The sequence below is a fragment of the Molothrus aeneus genome, unplaced genomic scaffold (genome assembly GCF_037042795.1).
Source record: "Molothrus aeneus isolate 106 unplaced genomic scaffold, BPBGC_Maene_1.0 scaffold_35, whole genome shotgun sequence".
NCBI lineage: Eukaryota > Metazoa > Chordata > Aves > Passeriformes > Icteridae > Molothrus > Molothrus aeneus.
The window spans coordinates 2,834,535-2,853,608 of record NW_027099016.1 but is presented as its reverse complement, the minus strand read 5'-3'; the positions used below and the strand labels follow the sequence as shown (position 1 = coordinate 2,853,608).

At 49.8% G+C, this 19,074-nt stretch overlaps 1 pseudogene; it reads right to left on the bottom strand.

Annotated features, from left to right (window-relative positions):
* Positions 1-19,074, bottom strand: part of LOC136570615 (zinc finger protein 850-like) — a 194,458-nt pseudogene that overhangs the window by 40,546 nt on the left and 134,838 nt on the right.

The following is a 19,074-nucleotide window of genomic DNA, read 5'->3' as shown; positions in this document are numbered from 1 at the left end:
GCTACCACCACTGTGACCCACAGGGTGTCAGGTCATATTCTGACTCTGCCAGTGGGGTTCTTTTGTTTGTACTATTGCGTTTGTATTTTTAGTTTTCCTAGTAAATAACTGTTATTCTTATTCCCATATCTTTGCTCGAGAGCTTTTTAATTTCAAAATTATAATAATTCAGAGGGAGGGGGTTTACATTTTCCATTTCACAGGAAGCTCCTGCCTTCCTTAGCAGTCACCTGTCTTCAAACCAAGACAGAATGTCATCCATATAATGTAGGATAATGGCATCTGGGAGAGTCCTTTGGATGGGAGATAGGACAAGGGCCATGTACCACTGGCATATATAGGGGAGTTTTTCTCAGTTTGGGGGAGGACTCACCGGTGGTACCGCTTCAGAGGTGCCTGTCTGTTCAGGGAGGGGATGGAAAAGGTGAATCTGGGAGCATCTTGAGGATGGAGGGGGATGTTGAAAAAGCAGTCTTTGATATCAACGACCACCAGTCTCGAGTCACAAGGAAGCAAGGACGGAGAAGGAAGGCTGCAAGGGACCCATGTCCTCAATGACTTCGTTAATTTTACAAAGATCATGGAGGAGCGTCCACCTGTCCTTGCCAGGTTTTTTGAGAACAAAGACAGGGGAGTTCCAAGGGCTGTTGGAAGGTACAATGTGGCCCTTCGAAAGCTGCTCCTCCACAAGAAGCTCGAGGGTATGTAATTTCTCTGTTGAGAGGGGCCACTGATCCACCCACGGTGGGGCGTCAGTCTTCCAGGTGATTGTGGGGTGGTGCACTCTGCAGTGGCCCCAAATAGAAATCCCAGGACAGAGGTGGAATATCAAGTCAAGCTCCCCACTGGGACAACAGGTCCCTGGCCCACAGGGTGGTGGGTGCCCTGACTACAAATGGCCTGATGGTGGCAGTTTGGCCCTCCAGTCCCTCTGTTGTGATAATACGCTCGCTCCTCATGGAGATGGCGGCTCCTCCAATCACTGAGATGACTCCAGTGACAGGAGTCAGCTCCTGGTTCAGGGGCCATTGGGGTTGTGTAATGATAGTAACGTTGGCCCCTGTGTCCACCATCCCTTGTAGGTGGATGTTATTACCTTTATTCAACTGACTGCACTTTATAAGGGGCTTGTCTTGGCCCATGATTTCAACCCAGAATGCCATTGGGTGTCTGGGATATTGTCTATGCTTAATGGCAATAAAAAGGCTTGGGCGATCACAGTCTCTCTGTGCAGGAAGTGTGGTGGTTTTGTGCAGCAGAAAGTGACTGTGATTTTGTCAGTTGGCCCAACAGTTTGCACTTCCACTATAATATGTATTTCATTTGGTCCATGAATACATTACCTATTACCAGCACATCCCTCAGGCCCTCTAGGGGTCCATATTTTCTGGTGGGAATACGATAGAAAGCAGAGTCATCAAATTGTATAGACAAAGCACTCACCAGTTGGTGTCAGGTCCTGACCTGAACTTGCTGGAAAGCCTTGGTGACTCTGGTCTGTTGTTCGGAGTATGAAGAGCTCCGCAGGAATTTCCCGCGTATTGGACCTCCAGAATAGTGGGGAGGGTACAGTGAAACAGCTTTCCATTTGCTGTCTTCACACGGGGCCACCCTGCAGTCTGTTGGAAGTTTTTTGGCTGATAATGGTGCTGGTGGTGGTGAGGTTACTGGTGATAACAAAACTGAGAACAGTTGTTAGAATGTCTGTTGCAATCCATACAGTGTGATGAATGGCACCTCTTTGGTGGCTGCTGGTCTTTAGGCATTTTGTATTCTGGACAGTCCTTCAAAAAAAAGGCCCAGTTCCCCACAATTAAAACATTTTGCAGCGTCTTGGGATGTTAAAAAGGCCCTCTCCCTTAGAGATTGCCCTTGCCACGGTGTGTTCAGTGGAAGATAATTTGGTGCAGGCCTCGTCCATCTGGTTGATTGTAGGTTCTGTGTCCAAGGGGAGAGCTCTTAATACTGTTTTGCACTCATCGTTTGCCTTTGCCAAGGCCATTTTATTTAGAATTTCCTTCCTGGCCTCTGGGCTTTCTATTTGTCACTCAAGTGCAACTTTAAGTCTTTCTACAAATTTCATGAAAATTTCACTTGCCCTTGTTTAATGTTAGTGAAGCTCTGTGTAGGTAGGGTGTCATCAAGAGTGAGGAGCAGGGATGTCTTTGCAGCAGTGGTGATGTCACCGAGTGCAGCTTCTTGTAAATCCTTTGCTTGGTCTTGTGGCTTCTGGAAGTCACCTTCTCCTGCCATTTGTTCAAGGGTTAAATTTGGTTTGTTGGCATCTTTTGAATATGTGTCCGCCAGTGATTTGAGATGCCTTTTTTACTGCCTCTCCCACAGCATGTACTCGACCGGGGTGTGAGACTCTGTCCAAAGTTTCTCTCATCTGCCTCATGATCGCCATTGGGGACCACTGAAGAAAAGACCCTTGTCTGAAGTTTCTGGCCCTGTTGGAGAAAGTTAGGTGCCAACGGCTCCGAGACCTGAGCACAGTGCTAAGCTGTTGTTCACAGGTGTTGTTTGCTGTATGCTACACTGAGCCCAATGAAAGAAGAAGGGGGCATCTTGCCTTTTTGCAGCAATAGCCTTGGAAGCTGTCCCACCTCTCAGCCTGGCTGGACTTCTCCTGAGTCTTGGGTGGTCCCCCCACAGAAGACCCTCACCTGTTTTACAACCACCATGACAGACAGACTGAGATGTAAGGAGCCTCTCCATCAAGGAGTGAGACATGAAACCCCCATGTGAAAAGGCCCCTCTGCTCCTTCCAAGGACTGGGACTGAAACCCCCAGCCCGGGGCAGGTGTGTGGGGGAGGCAAGCTGACCAAAGCGAGATGTTTGCCTGCAGGTTGTGACCGCTGGACCAAGAACACAATGGCTCTCGTTTACTGCTGAGAACATGGACTACCTGTTACAGCTATTCCTTATTGTATTTGTTTACCCCCCTCACAATTTTCAATAGAGTTATCATAATAAAAACCTCGGAGTTAGCGAGAGATTTCAAGATCTCCCCGACGTGACCTGGTCAGCTCCATTGGCTGGACATCAAAGGACTTGGCTGTTCTATGTTTGGTAGCTATATACCTTCCTTTCTCTTCCTCCCTCTTTTCCTTATTTTTCCCTTTTTTCCCCAATTCCTCCCCAATGCATTTGGTTATTCAATAAAGGAGCATTTGTTTTGATTATCACTGCAAACCCCCCTGTGCCGTGTCAGTTTTTTGCACCCTGAGATCAAATCCATGAACAATCACGAAACCCGTTCGTAAGGATGGATTGTGACACGGGGAGAGTAGGCAGTTCATGATATTTTTATTTTCATGCACGACCAAGACATGGGAAGAGAAGGTGGCTTCCAGAAAGTTTTTTAAGAAATGCAATTCCCGACCATATTCCTTAGCCACTTTGCAGAGCTCCTTCAATTCCCCATAGGGGATCGGCTTCCAGGAATTGATTGCAGTCACTCTTCTGCTGTGTTTACATATAATTGGCAAGCCCACAATCTTTTTGGTGAGCTCTGAGCCCTCCCAGTGGCTGCCCTCTGCAGCTTGGCCCAGTGATCCTCAGACTCAGGACTGGAATCCGGGTCTGCAGAATCCCTACTCTCATCCTCCGAGGAGGATGGAGGGCACTTGATGACTGCATGGAGCCTCTTGGGGCAGCCAGAATCTGCCTGTTTGTGGGCAGCTGTGGAAGCCAATATGGGCTCCTTCTGGTCGCTGTCATCACCACTTCTGACTCCAGTGTTGTGGGAATGGGAATGGGAGGGACCATCAGGAGAGGAATCAAGAGAAGAGGGTGTAGGGATGGGGTGTGCACAATGGGGAGGGGATTCCCAATAGAGAGGGGAAGTCCCAACATGGACACACTTCCTGACACAGAAGGGAGGGGCAGGGTGTGATTACAGGAATAGAGAAAGTGGGAGGAGGGTCAGAGGAGTTGTTTTTGGCAGGACAGGGAGGTGACAAAATGGCCATTGCCTTTGTGGGGTCAGCACCATTTTGTGGAGAAAGGGCAGAAAAACTTGGAGAGGGAGAAGACAAGATGGAGGGGCTGGCCACATTCCTGGTACCATCTGGGAGAACAGCTGGGGGTGCTAGAACTGGGTATGTGGGCATTGGTAAGAGGGTTAGGAGAGAGCCCAAGGCAGCATGGCCAGTGCTGCCCTGGAGAGGGGACAGAGGACACTGGGAGATGTCAGGGTGATGGCAGCAACCCTGTGCCTGCTGGCAGGATCCATCTCCCGATCCTGCCTGAGGCAGGGAAGAGGGTTTAGGGATGCGAGGGGAGGAACAGGGAGAAGGGGTGTTAAACTGGGGTCCCGAATGTTTCCCAACGTTTTCTACAGACTTAACAATAAGGCCAAAGGATAAAATTTCCCCACTGAAAGATCCCCTTTAACTCAAAGAATGTAGAACCTTTTTCCTATATGGTCCCAGAACTCATTAGAATGAATTCCCTCATAACATCAGGAAAATGCTTGGACAACCAATGAAGAAAACATTTTAAATCTCCCTTTGAAAAATGAAAATTTTCCCCAACAAGGATTCCTTTAACTTGGGTATAAACTTCCCTGTGTGGGTAGATCAGTTTGGCTCCCATCCCCACACTTCCTCCCAACATCCAAGAGGAAAAGAAGGCAAAGGAAAGACAAAAAAGGGTGACCCCCAAATATAGTACTCACATGACAGTGGGTCAACAAAACCTCTCCAGGTTGTCCGTCAGCTTCAACCAATCTTCTCGCCTCAAGAAGGTTGCCGGTCGCCTGTGTGATTCCCCCAATAAAACTTAGGAGTCTCCTCTGGGAATTGGCTGCTCTGAACATGGCTCAATTTCAGTAGCAAAAAAGCTACTGAAGACACCTCCAGGAATGCTCCGAACAGGTCCCTGTTCAGGCTGCCAGCTGTCGCAAGCCGTAAGCCCGTGGGTGGTGGAGCGAGAGGCAGCGGAGCCGTGACCTTCCAGAAGTGTCTCCAGTAATGAAGCCGCTCGGTGGCACAGGCACACACACACACACACACACACAATCACTGCAGCACACACTTCTCTTGTAGAATCACCAACGACAAAGAAATGGGAAGGGTCTTTGTACAGACGCCAGAGAAGGAGGTTTATTCCAGCCACGCACAAAGGGGTCCAGGGACAAAGACAAAAAGAACAGTGGAAGGTCTGGGTTTAAATACAGGGGAAAAGAGGGGCAGAGCAGAGCATCAGGGCCAATGGGCTGAGGGCTCAGGGCAGTACAGAGGGGAGACAAGGGGTGGCAGCCAATAGGGTAAAGAGGGTGGGACACTGAGGCAATATGGGGCCAATGGATAAGCAGGGAAGGGAGAACATTCAAGGACATATAAATATAAAGAAAAAGGGAGGGAGAGGCCAACAGTCCAACCAGGGAAGTAGAACTGGGTACATTTGCATATACAACAAAGCATCCTGGAAGAGGGTCTGCTCAATTGCCCTGAACAGGGGAGATTTCTCCAACTTGGGGTCTGTCTGTCTGTCCAAAGGCCTATAATGGCCTTTGTTCTGTAGGCCCACCGGCCTCCACAGATGCTCAGTGGAAAAAGGGGTTTGAAGCTTTGTTTGTGAAATTTGTGGGACATGCAAACCAGAATATTGCAGCCCTCATGATTGACCACCTGGCCGGAGAAGGAAGCCACTCAGACCCTGTTGGGCGTACCCACATTCCTAGTGAGGCCCTTGAGGGTATTACTGAAGCTGTGCATAGCACATTTTTAAAGGTTCCTGATGCTGTGAGCCCCCCAAAAAGTATTTATTATGTAAAGCAAGGACTGGCGGAGCCTTATATGCAATTCAATGGCTGCTTGAAACAAGCTCTTAAAAGACAAATTGAGAATGACATTGCCAGAGAGGTGTTGCTTTCAAAATTAGCTGTTGAAAATGCTAATGAGAATTGTAAATAACTTCTGAGGTCCTTGTCTAAGGAGGAACCCACCCTGCTGTAAATGATAGAGGCATGTAACCACCTGTGTACCTTCAGCATAGGGCAACCGTTACTAATGAAGCTTACTGTGGGGGCTGGTATAGCAAATGCCTTTGTGTGGAAGGGGCCAACAGCGGGCCTGTTAGCTAAAGGAGTGAGAAGAAAGGTAACAAGCAAGAAGTTGATAAGGAGCTCTCTCCAAGGCTGTAACTAAGGACACCAAGAGAAGTGAGGAATTGAAGAAAGATAAGAAGAGAACTTTGCAGCTGGATGAAGTATTTTTAGAAAGTTAGTTGAAGACACTGTAACTTATCACCAATGATGTTATGTTGATTTATTGTGGCAAATAGTTAGGGTAGAAGAAGTATAAACAATTAGAAAGGGTATAAAAGGTCAGCCATGTTCGATAATAAAGAGTTGCCATCTGAGACTGCTTGTGGTCTCTGCCTTGTGTCATGACTGCCTTGACAGCAACATCTGGTAACCCCAACGTGATTCAACACCCTTAAGAACATACTTGATCTGGACCCAAACAGGGTCCTTGCGACTGGCAAATGTGACTCACTGGGACGTAGTGGGGGAGGCGGCGTTGGTGCAGCTGAGAATGGTGGGTGGAAGCCACAGGGAAGTCCAGACCTGATTTTCTCCTATCAAGACACCTGGAAGTAGGTGAGCCACCAACTAGTAATAATGGGAAATAATTTATCTAATGAAGAAGAGACTGTTTTGGCTACATGGAAAGTTTTGTTAAGAAATAAGGGAATTAATACTTCAGACTATGCCCTTCGTAGTATATTGCTGTGGGCTAAATCACAGGATTTTGGCACTGATCCTGACACAGCATTTAGTGTTAAAGCATGGGAAAAAGACGGGGACAGACTGTGGGAAGTCATCTGAGTAGGAGATAAAACTGTTGTCGATCTAGCTGTTACCTGGGGATTGCTTTTTGAGGCATTAAAGGAATGGAAAACAGAGCGAGAACGCTTAAGCAGAGCAGGACGCAGATGAAGAATCAGTGTTGATAACAGAAATTGACAAGGGGGATGAGGCAGAGGGGGCCTCTGATGGGGAACTTGGTGAATCTATCCTTGAAGAAGGTGCAGGTGCCATGCAAGTTACCAGGCAGGCTACCAAAGCTTCCAGGAAAGCTGCCAGAGCTTCTGGGCTGGATGCCAAAGCTTCTGGGACAGCTGCCAAAGCTTCTGGGCAAACTGCCATAGTATCTCCTTCTCAGACTCCTAAACCTCTTTATGTCACAGCTGCGCAGCAGCTCGCCATGGTGCCTATATACACCACACCACTGCACCAGGTAGCTGAAATGTCTTTAGCAGAGAGAGAAACCCAGCCGTCTGCCCCTGCTTCCCTCTGCTCTAGCCCAGCCATCTGCCCCCTCGCTCCCCTCTGAGCTGCCTGAACAATCTGCAAGGTCGTGTCCTCCGTTACCTGACAGTGACAGCGACAGCGAATCAAGTGATGAGTCTCCCACAGTAACACCTGAGTTGGGACAGAGAACTATTGACAGTTCACCTTCTAATAGCTCCAGCCTTATTGCCCCATGGACTTTGCCCCCATGTCAAGTAACTGGGCTTCCTCAACAGCCTCAGGAATTTTGGGAATTTGTTAGGAAGAAAGCAGCTGAAGAAAAGAATTGGGACATGATAGAAAGGTTAGGTGCTCCAAGAGTACCTCAGGAGAACAGTGCTAATGCAAATGTTGCCTGTGATAACCCTATCTATGGCTTTTCCAGGTTTTAAAGCAGCTCCTGGAACAGGGCAGGATGACAGTCATCACGACTTTGCCTGGAAAGTTGTGCAAAATCTCCAATCGAAAGTGGCTCAGTATGGCATTAATTCCTCAGAGGTAATGCAATTAATATGTGTAATTAATGCAGATATGCTTGCACCTTATGACATCATGCATATTGCTACTATTTCATTCCAGCCAATACAATACGGTGTATTTCAAGAAACTTGGAGGCGAGTGGCTGAGCAGACAGCTGTAACAAATATGCAGTTGCCTCAACACCACCCTCATCATGCTGTGGGTGTTGATGCCCTGCTGGACACTGGACCTTTTGCTAACCCAGATTCACAGGCAAGGTGGGATCCTTCAATTTTGGCACAAGCTCAGCAAATAGGCGTGAATGCTTTAATTAAATCAATGGAAATGGCAGCTCCAAAACAGAGATATGGTACTATACAACAAGAGATGAGAGAACCATTTTTGCAATTTGTGGAAGAGCTTGCTGCAGCCATTGAAAAACAGGTAGATGATGAATCTTTGCAACACAAATTCTGTATACATTTGGCTAAAGAAAATGCAAACTCAGGCTGCAGAAAGATTATTGGCACTTTACCTGGGGAACCAGCATTGCCTGAAATGATTACTGCTTGCTTGAAAGTTGGTTCAGTAGAGCATAAAATAGCAGCTCTTGCTGCAGTTCTAAGACCTTCATCGAAATGCTATAATTGTGGACAGCAAGGACAAGTAATGGCACAGTGTAATACCCAGAAAATAACATCTAAGCCAAGCGCAAACAGCAATGTTGTGTGCAATTGCTGTGCTAAATTTGGGCACTATGCTCAACAATGCAGGAGTAAATATCATGCAAATGGTCAGCTGTTGCAGGGAAACAAGAAGAGGAGCGCAAAGGGGCATGTGTGAAAACAAATACCCCAAGAACCACAGCAGCAAATATGGGCCTCCCCAGCACTGCAAAGCTAAACATTTGTGAACAATACTCAGGGGCAACAAGTGGGTCTGCAGGGATTGATATACCCACCGCTGACACAGTAACCATTCTGACAAAAGAAATGTGCAAAGTGCCCCTCGATTCCTATGGTCCGATAGGACGGGGATTGAGTGCGTTTTTGATAGGGAGATCAAGTACTACACTTAGAGGTATTCATGTGCATCTAGGGCTTATTGATGCTAATTATTTAGGACAGATTCATGCTATAGTACCCATTTATGACCCTCCTGTCACTATTCAGAAAGGAACTTGCATTGCTCAACTTGTACCTTTTGTGAGTTCTGTTCCAAATACAGTGGACCAAAGTCACGGCACAGGAAGTTTTGGATTGACAGGAGTACCTCAAATGTTCTGGGCTGAGAAATTTATGGAGAACCATCCAGAAAAGACATGCATCCTCACTGCCAGTGGATGTCATCCAGGAACCATATCAGTAACAGGTTTGATTGACACTGGAGCAGATGTCACAATACTCTCGTGACTTTGCTGGCCTCAATCGTGGCCTCTCACTCATGCAAGTTTTGGACTTCTGAGGTTGGGTGGTGCTACAACAGGTGGTTTGTCAGCCATTGTAATTAACGTGAAACATCCTGATGGCCAACAAGCTAACATCAGACCCTATGTTGCCAATGCTCCTCAAAGTCTGTGGGGACAACATTGTTTATCTCAATGGGGTGTCAAAATTACTACGGATTTTTAATGGGGGCCACTGTGATGCAGGGCAATGAACGTCCAGTTGTAGCCTTGATCTGTGGTTGACAGATAAACCTGCCTGGGTTGACCACTGGCCCCTTACTACTGAAAAGCTTACTGCCCTGCAAGAGTTAGTCACAGAACAATTGCAAGCAGGAAATATTGAAATATTCCTGGAATACCCCTGTTTTTGTAATAAAAAAGAAATCAGGAAAATGGAGACTTTTACATGATTTACAGCAGATAAATGCTGTAATGGCAACAATGGGAGCTTTACAACCAGGCCTTCCTACACCTACAATGATTCCACAGGAATGGCAAATGTTGTCATTGGTTTGAAAGATTGTTTCTTCACTATTCCATTGGCTGAGCAAGACAAAGAAAAATTTGCTTTTACTCTGCCTTCCATAATCATGCTGAACCCTGAACCCAATAAAAGATATCAATGGAGGGTACTTCCCCAAGACATGAAAAATTCGCCAACTATTTGTCAATGGTTTGTGGCACAGGCCTTGTCAAAAGTGCAGGAGCAATTTAATAACTGCTACTGTTATCATTACATGGATGATATCTTGTTGGCATCTGGTAACAAACAACAGTTATCAGCTCTTAAACAATGTGCTGTGACAAATTTGAAAGCTTTTGGTCTGATCATTGCCCGAGAAAGTGCAGGAACACATGCCTTGGAAATACTGGTATGTTAGTGACTAACACTCAAGTTATGCCTCAACCTGTGAAGTTAGACATTGATGTTAAAACTGCTACTGATGTACAGAAATTGGTTGGTTTAATAGGTTGGATTAGATCATATTTAGGCATAACTAATCATCAGATGCAACTATTGCATGATTTGCTGTCAGGCACCACCTCCTCTACTGATGAGAGGCAATTGACCCCAGCAGCAAAGACCCTAGAAGAAATTGAATTAGCCTTAGCACACACATTTGTTAACAGAATAGATACCTATGTTGGTGTTCAAGTGTTTATTTTGAAGGACCGTTAAATACCGTGTGGAATACCGTGTCAATGAAGTGATAACTGGGAAGATCAACTGCATATTCTGGAATGGATATTTTTATCTTTCAATAAAGATAACAAAACAGTAAAACCTCTTGCTGCTCTAAAAGAGAGACAAACTCACCAAGTCCCTCTGTGGGCTGTAGCTCAGCTCACTCAGTCCCTTATCAGTCCCTCCAGTGCTGGAAATGCCGCGGCCCAGGCCCGGCCTGGTGGGCCACAGGTGTGAGCTGCCCGTGCTCTTCTGGTGTTCAGGCCAGAGCAGGTTTAAACAGGTCCAAAGAAAAGGGAAAAAAACACCACAGTTCAGGAACTTGTTTGGTTCAGCTAGCTAAAACTAACTAAAAGCAAAGGAGAGCTCTGTCCCGCTGTCTGTCCATCTGCAGACAACACAGTCCCAGAGCAGGAATGTGGAGGAGCGAGTGCAGTTTCTGAAAACAAACTGCATGCTGCTTCTCTACCCCTTCACTCTCAGGACAGGTCTTGAAGGTGTAAAACTTATTATTCAGCATAAACAGAACAGACTGGGGATACAAGCATCATATAGTCAACCCAGAATATACCTGAGGGACTGTGGGATCTCAGCACATCGTTCCTGATGTCCAGAGATGCCAGGAGAACCCTTGGGGGTCTCGAAAATCCTGGAATGTTGCCAGAAGTGTCTGGTGGCTTGATTTTGATCCATCCACAGAAATAACAAGAGTTTGAGGACAAGAGAATCACTTTAGAGTAAAAGGTGTAAAAGAGACACATTTAGAGGGTGAAGTATAGACTTTAAGGTTTTTGGTACAGGGGGGTTAAGGAGACAAGATGGAGGGATCAGGGCGTGTCTTGTCCTTCTTCTTTCTTCTTCTTGTCCTCCATCTCCTGTGGTGATGTTGGCACTTGGGGATTGGTTTATGGTGAAGGTGCACTTGCTAACATGGGTGAAAAGCATTGGGAAATAAGGGTAAATATTATGTACGTAGATATTAGTATAAAAAGACATGACCGCCCCGTGGGTGGTCAGAGAGTGCCTGTGACTGCTTGCAGATCAGACCTCTGTTGGGAAGACAGAAAATTTTGTAGATAAGAAACAATAAACAACCCGAAGATTGAAAAGCTGAAGAGTCCAGACTCGTCCTTTAAAACGCGTGCCACCCAAGAACCACCCTACCCGTGTCTGGGCAGAGACAGACAGCCGAACCCGACAAGGGACCATTCAGTACTCCTTGATGTCACCAGAAGATAGGATTGAATACAAAAGATTTTATGGGGTTGAAATTCGACAAATCTGCTCTTCCCAAGGAATCCCCATTGTAGGCCTGCGTCCTGATGGATGTTCCTGCCTCTGGGTTTATCTAGGTATCCTCAGAGAACCAGGAAGATGTGGAGCCCCCCAGCCAGATGCCTTCCAACTTGGATCACCAGGACCACGGATCATCAGGGCTCTGCCCAACGGGGGTCACTGGGGATCATCCCATGTGGATCCTCTCATGGAGGATGGAGCTGGAGCAGCGCACAAAGCTCTTCCCACATTTGGGGCACTCACAGGGCTTCCCTTAGTGGCGCCTCCGTTGGTGTCGGGTGAAAGTTGAGCTCAATGAGAATCTCATCCCACACTCCCCACACTCGTAGGGCCTCTCCCCAGTGTGGATGCGCCGGTGCAGGGTGAGGGTGGAGTTTTGCTTGAAGCCCTTCCCGCAGTCGGGGCAGCGGAAGGGCCTCTCCTCGGTGTGACTCCGCTCATGTTTGAGAAGATCAGAGCTCCTGTGAAACCTCTTCCCACATTGGGGACACTTGTAGGGCTTCTCCCCAGTGTGGGTGCGCTGGTGTTTTCTCAGGTCCGAGTGCCACCCATAGCTCTTCCCACATTCCAAGCAGGTGTAGGGCCGTTCCACAGTGTGGATGACCTGGTGCCGAATCAGGGCCGAGCTTCCTCTGAAGCTCCTCCCACATTCCCCACACTTGTAGGGCTTTTCCCCAGTGTGGATCTTCTGGTGTTCTGTCAGCTGGCACTTGATGCTGAAGCTCTTCCCACACTCCCCACACTCATAGGGTTTTTCCCCAGTGTGGATCCTCTCATGTTTCCTCAGGCCAGAGCTGTATCCAAAGCTCTTCCCACATACCACACACTCATAGGGCTTTCCCCCAGTGTGGATCCTGTGGTGTTGCATCAGGCTCCCCTTCTGGCAGAAGCTCATCCCACATTCCCCACACTCGTAAGGCCGGTCTCCAGTGTGGATCATCTTGTGTTGCATCAGCTGGCCCCTCTGCCTGAAGCTCTTCCCACATTCCCCACACTCAAAGGGCTTTTCCCCAGTGTGGATCCTCTGGTGTTGGATCAGGACAGAGCTGTGGCTGAAGCTCTTCCCACACTCCTCACACTCAAAGGGCTGCTCCCCAGTGTGGATCACCTGGTGCTGCCTGAGGCTGGAGCTCCAGCTGAAACGCTTCCCACATTCCTCACACTCCCAGGGCTGCTCCCCAGTGTGGATCACCTGGTGCTGGATCAGATCTAAGCTCCTTCCCACATTCCAAGCACTTGTGGGGCTTCTCTCTGCCATGAGGCTTCTCCACCAGCTCTGAGCTCTGGCTGGATCTCCGGCCGCCTTCCTGGCTCAGGGGGGCTCTTTCCTTCCCACAGCTCCCTGGGCTGGGTTTGCAGCCCCTCCTTGTGCGGAATCTCCAGGGCTTTTCCTCCTCCTCCATCCAGACATGTCCTAGGAATGAAAAATCCTGGTTTGGAGAAAAAAACAAGATGAGAGTGCCTTGGACTGGGAGTTCCTCCTTGCCCAAGTTCATCTCATTAAGTCATTGGGCATCTTGTGTCTCTAAGAACCTCGAAAACACCACGATTCAGCACAAAAGTCCTCCAAACATCAAGACACAGATCAAAAACTTCCCAAACATCAAGATCCAGCAAAAGCCCCCTCCAAATATAAAGATTCAGCCCGCACAAAAAAACAAAGCACCAACAATTAGCCCAAGAAAGCTCAGAAACACCAAGATTCACCCCTGGGAAAATCGTGGATCCCAATCCCCGGTCACCTGCTGCATGTGGGGGGGGCAACGCTCCTGGGGCTGGGGTCAGAGGCTGCAGATACAGGGAGAGGTGGAACCTTGTGCTGCTTCCTCTTCCTGTTCCTCCTCCGGTGTCCCCACTCTTCCTCCCACTCCTCTTCCTCCTCCTATTCCTCCTCTTCCTCCTGCTATTCCTCCTTCTCCTGCACAATCCCACCTTCTCCTCCCACGTGCAGCATTTGACCTTTTTGTTCCTCAACCCTGCTTCTCCTTCCCTTCTCCTCCTGCCCCAGGCCCAGCACCCGCTGCCGGCTCCCTCTTGCCCCCAAACCCACAGCATCCCACGGCAGGGGCAGGGATGGAGCTGGGGCAGGTCAGGCTGGGGCAGCGCTGGGCTCTCGGCCGCTCCCGCCCGCACTCGGTCCCCACTGCAGCCGCTCCCGCCAGGACAGCGCGGGGGGGCCCGGCCTTGGCGCTGCCCCACTCCCACCTCCCCAAATTCCGCTCGCGGGGGGCGCTGGGGCCGAGGGGGGCGCTGGGCGCAGGTGGGGAACGCTGAGAGCTGCGGGTCTGCCTGGCAACTGATGAGTCATCGGAGCCGCGTGCTCTGATTGGCTGAGCTCTGCCTGAGTGCTGGGGCTGCAGCAAGGGGGGACACACAGCTCCAGGGGGGATATCCCACAAACGGGGAAACCCCCATGAAAGGAAGAGGAGGAAAGTGTCTTTACAAACAGATGCTGTGAATCTGATTAAAGATAGGGCCAGGGACTTGGACACAAGAAAGTGACAGGAGAAGCCATCAGCTTCAGAAAATGTTATTAACTGATGACACAGACTGCTGCTCAGCCAAGGTCCTGCCAAATTCATGAACTTCGAGAAGAACAAAGACTTCACAGAGTCATGAATATCGTTCACTATATAAAAGTGGGGAGCATATTAAGGGGGTATGTGGTAGATGGATTGGGAAGTCTGTACTTCTCAAGCACTACAGCCAATGCAGAAAGGGAAAGGGAGATGTGGCCAGGAAAATTAGGATGAAAAGGCAGCTGTGTCCTCCAAGAACTGGACAGACCCCGTGGGAAATGTCTCATGGCCATTCCCATTTTTCTAGGAATGAAATTACTTTTACAGGACTCCTCTGTCTGCTTTGTGGACAGAATCCTCTGGTGACGTCAAATTTTCCACACACCTTGGGACTCGTCTGGAATTCCTTCCACCGTCTGGGGCAGCGGGCAGTGAGTGCAGCTGAAGGTGCCTCACCCAGTTTGGGTGATCGGCCCCCTTGGGGGCGGCAGCACCGGGGACTGATTGGGTACCTGAGAGTGACCAGGAGACAGACGAGTGACACATCAGGGGGGGCTGTGAAGAGTCAGCAGGGAGAGAGCACTGAAAATCTCATCAGTGAGTGCACTGGGATCTTTGGGGAGTGAGCACGGCAGGGCACCCATGGAGACAGAAAAGGGAAAGCCAGGAAGGGGTCCTGTGCCAAAGGGATGATGATCCCAAAATATCTCTGAAGGGTCCCTTGGGAGAAGGTTGAGGTAGATTGCACACTCCCTCAGAGGCAATTAAGGACTTGGACACCCAGGGGGGCAATAAGAGAAGTGGAGAAGGGATTTGGACAACAGGGGATGGATGGCATTGGTGTGCTGGGAAGAGACTGGGTGAAGGGGAGTGTGCAGGAATATGGTTAAGGCAGGAAGCAGCAGGAGGAATCTATGTGGGAAGGAAAAGGATGATGAAAAAGAGGAGGAAGAGACAAATACTGAGGCTTGGGATGTTTTTCAGCAGGGTCTTATCCTCAACATTTGCCAGCTGATCATTTGTATCCCCGGTTTCCCGGAGAGGAAAACAAGGAGGTCAGGGTTTCAGGGGGTTTCTCTGTGGGGGGCAGCGGCAGCACCGGGCGCAGAGGTGCGGGACCGGGAGCACGGGCTGGGGGCCTGGGGGGAGCTGCGGGGCCGGGCCGGGGCTGTGGGGCAGCCGGGGCTCAGCACCGGGCGCTGCCTGACCCCACCAGCCCCGGGCAGGGCCGGCAGTGGCCCCCGGCCCCCAGGAGGCTGCGGGACGCCCCGGCCGCTGCCCGGCCCCGTGGAGCTGCCGGCCCTGCCCGCCGGGGGGGCGCCTTTGGACACTGCGGCAGGACAGGGAGCGGCTCTGGGATACGGGCTGGGGAGGGCACCCTGAGCACAGGGACGAGGAGCAAGGAACACCTGGGAAATGTGGATTATACATTTTAGCATGGAGATTGTCTTTTAAGGATTTTGTTAGGGTTACTGGAGATACAAATGATTTTGCAGAAAGCTCAGCAGCTCTCAGAGGATGAGCACCCACAGGCACTGAGGGGGGCTGCAGGAGGGGCAGAAGAAGGCCCTGCAGCACTTGGGCACAAAGGCCCAGCAGGTGAATGCAAGAAGGGAGCAGCAAAAGGCCAAGCTGAAGGCAAAGGCCAGGGCAGAGCTCCTACAGCCCCTGAGGGATCAACCCCAGGGCCCAAGGGGGCCCCAGCACCCAGGGCACGGGCTCGGCCATAAGCACCCGGCAGAGGCATTGCCCTCCTCGGCAGGGGACAGCCCACCCAAACAGCCCCTGGCAAGGAATCAGGGCTCCAGCTGCAGGGCACAAGGACACTGCAAGCACAGACAGCAGCACCCTCAGGACCAGCAAGTCCACCCCTTGATGGACATGGATTGGCAGGGCTGTCACAGCTCCCATCACACCAGGGACCCTCCACACTGGAGCCCTTGAGAACATTCAGGTGGGTCTGCATTGAGAGGAGGCCTCTCCTGATGGACACAGGGGCCTCTCAGTCCACTCTGAATGTTAGACCCAAGGCGGAAAAAATGCTAGAAATATGTTTGATTAGTGAGGGGATAAGTGGAAAAGAGGAGTGATTTTATTCAACCACTGTTAGCAGATCTGGGAGATGGATTGGAAATGCATGAATTTTTATTTGCTCCTAATTGTTATCATGATTTACTGGCAAGGGATTTGATTCCTAAACTGCGAACGCAAATTAATTTTATAAAAGGTGATACAGAGGCCAGTTCTGTTGTACCTCTGTGTCATATGTGTGTCTGGGCCTGCACTGCCACAGCTGCTGGGGAACAACACGGCACAATTCCACTCTGGGGCTCAGTTACACTCACACACTGGGCTGGCTGGAATAAGATTACACCATGAGAATGTTGTTTCTAATTAATGCTACTTTGATATTGTCAGTTAGGTTTGGGCCAGGGGTGTGAGAATCAATTTTTATTCTCTGCAGAAGAAGTAGAAAAAATCTTTATTGCTTTGGATTCTTTTTCCCGTGTGTTTGTGTGGTTGTTGGAATTGCAAAATTTTGGTCTGGGTTTTCTGGTGTTGACCTTCAGGCTGCATTTTGCAAAACTAGAAGAGCTTTAAAGGTGACCCTATAACTGATTAACAGTTAATAGAACACTCTTCAAAAAAAACACTAAAAATTAAAAATACCCCAAACCCTGGCTTTTGGGGGGGGGGGGGGCATATGTGAGTCACGGCCTGGAGGAGAAGCTTCATTCCAGGCAGCCTGCAGAGGAGCTTTAGAAATGCAAATGAACCCTGCTGGGCAAAGCCTGGACAATGTACCTGGGTCTCTTGCCTGGGGCAGGAATTGGGCTGATTCCCTCTGCCCCTCACCCCAAGCTCTGCCTGCTTGCACTGATGGAATTTGCACAGCTCAAGGCAGAGCCCAGGGTGAGGATATCTGACCCTGCAACAGAAACGGGTGAAGCTGCAAAGGGAAACAGCAAATGGAGAATGTTGGGAAATCTTCACTATAAATAAATGGGGGGGAATCATCCCTCTGCCCACTCCAACCTGTGCTGACACTGTCTATGTTATATAGGGTATATTAGAGCACTGAGATGTTCTGGCTATCACAAGTTCAGGGAAATCAGTTGGGAATCCAAGTATTTGATGATTTAATTAGAGAAAAGCAGTCAATTGATGCAGTCTTGGCTGAAGGGAGTGCCCAAAAATGGGGAAAAGATGAACGGCCACCAGAACAAATCCTACAACACCATGCACAAGCCCCTGGGAACCCAAACCAATTCATATCAGGAGCCACAGAACCCATTTCTCATTTCAATGGCATCATTAGATTACAAGCTGCCCTAGGAATAACCAACCAGACAGCTCCAGCTCCTGACCTTCCTGCTGAGCAATCCACTGAAATGAGGAACACAACATTTCACCATGGGATGGGATCGGATTATCTGTTAGCAGAAAAAAGAGGAGTTTGTGGAAAATTCAATAACTCAAACTGCTGTTTGCAAATAGATGACAAAGGAAAAGTGGTGAAACAGATAACAAAGGAAACAAAAGAGCAGCTCATGCACCAATGCAAACGTGGAAAGGAGGGAATGGGACACGGTTTTGTGGCTCCCTGGCAGACCATGGGTTAAACGAATGCTGTTTCTCCTCTGATGTGCTACAGCAACTCTCATCTTTTTACCGTGCTCCACACCTTGAGAGTGCAGCTCATTCAGCACCTGAGCGAGGGGATGCAGGTGGCAGCCAGGCCTCCTGATCCAGAAACGGCTACAGAAGGGCAGGGAATGAGGGCACTGAGAATAATCCCAAAACCAAAGAGGACCCAGGAAGAAAAAACAGAGTAAATGAGTGAGTCTGCTGGAGATAGGGCCAGGGACGTGTAGATAAGGAAGTAATGGGAGAAACCATCAGTTTCAGAAAATGTTACTAATTGACACAGACTGCTGCTCAAAGTCCCCTTAGATTCCTGAACTTCCAGCAGAACAAAGACTTAACAGAGCCGTGAATATCGGCTGTTCTACAAAAGTGGGAATGCACATTAACGAGGACATGCAGTTGGCGGATCGGGAGGTCTGAACCTTCCAAGTACCTCAGCCAGTGGGCAAAGGGAGAGGGAGATGAGGCCGGGAAAATGAGGATAAAAAGGAGGCTGCGAACTACAACAATGGCAGAGAGCGCACGGCAAATGCCCCACGGCCTCTCGCTCTGCTCAGCAATAAAGTCACTTGTACAGGACTCCTCTGTCTCCTCGGGGCACAGAAACCTCCGGCCACGTGAATTTCCCCGCACAGCCCCGGGCACGGGGCAGCCGCCTCTGTCCCAGCAGCAGGAACCGGGCCGAGCCAGCGCTGCTCCGGCAGCGGCTCCTGCCGAGGCAGCGGCCGCAAGGAGACCGCGGGCAGCCGCTCCCGCAGCGCCCTCACGCCAGCGGCAACACGCGCCGGACACGGCACAACGAACCCGCCTGAGCCCCCTGCCGCCCCCGAGGCCCGCAGCGAGCCCCGAGCCCCCGCACAACCCAGCGCGGCTCCCACCTGCGCTGCGGCCGCCTCCCAGCTCCGCCGCCGCCTCACCGGTGGGTCCCGGTCACCCCCTGGATGATCCCGGTCACTCCCAGTATGTTCAGAATCACTCCCGGTAGGATCCCAGTTGCCCCCAACACGGTCCCAGTGGTCCCAGTCATGCCCTGTATGGTTCCTTTCACTCTCAGTCCCTCTCAGTAAGAGCCCAGTGGGGCCCCAGGTCACTTCAGTATGAGCCCAGTCACACCTTACCCGATGCCATTTGCCCCTGCTGTGGTCCCAGTTGCTCCCAGTATAAGTCCAGTCACCTCCAGTACGATCCCAGTTACTCCCAGACACTCCCAGTACT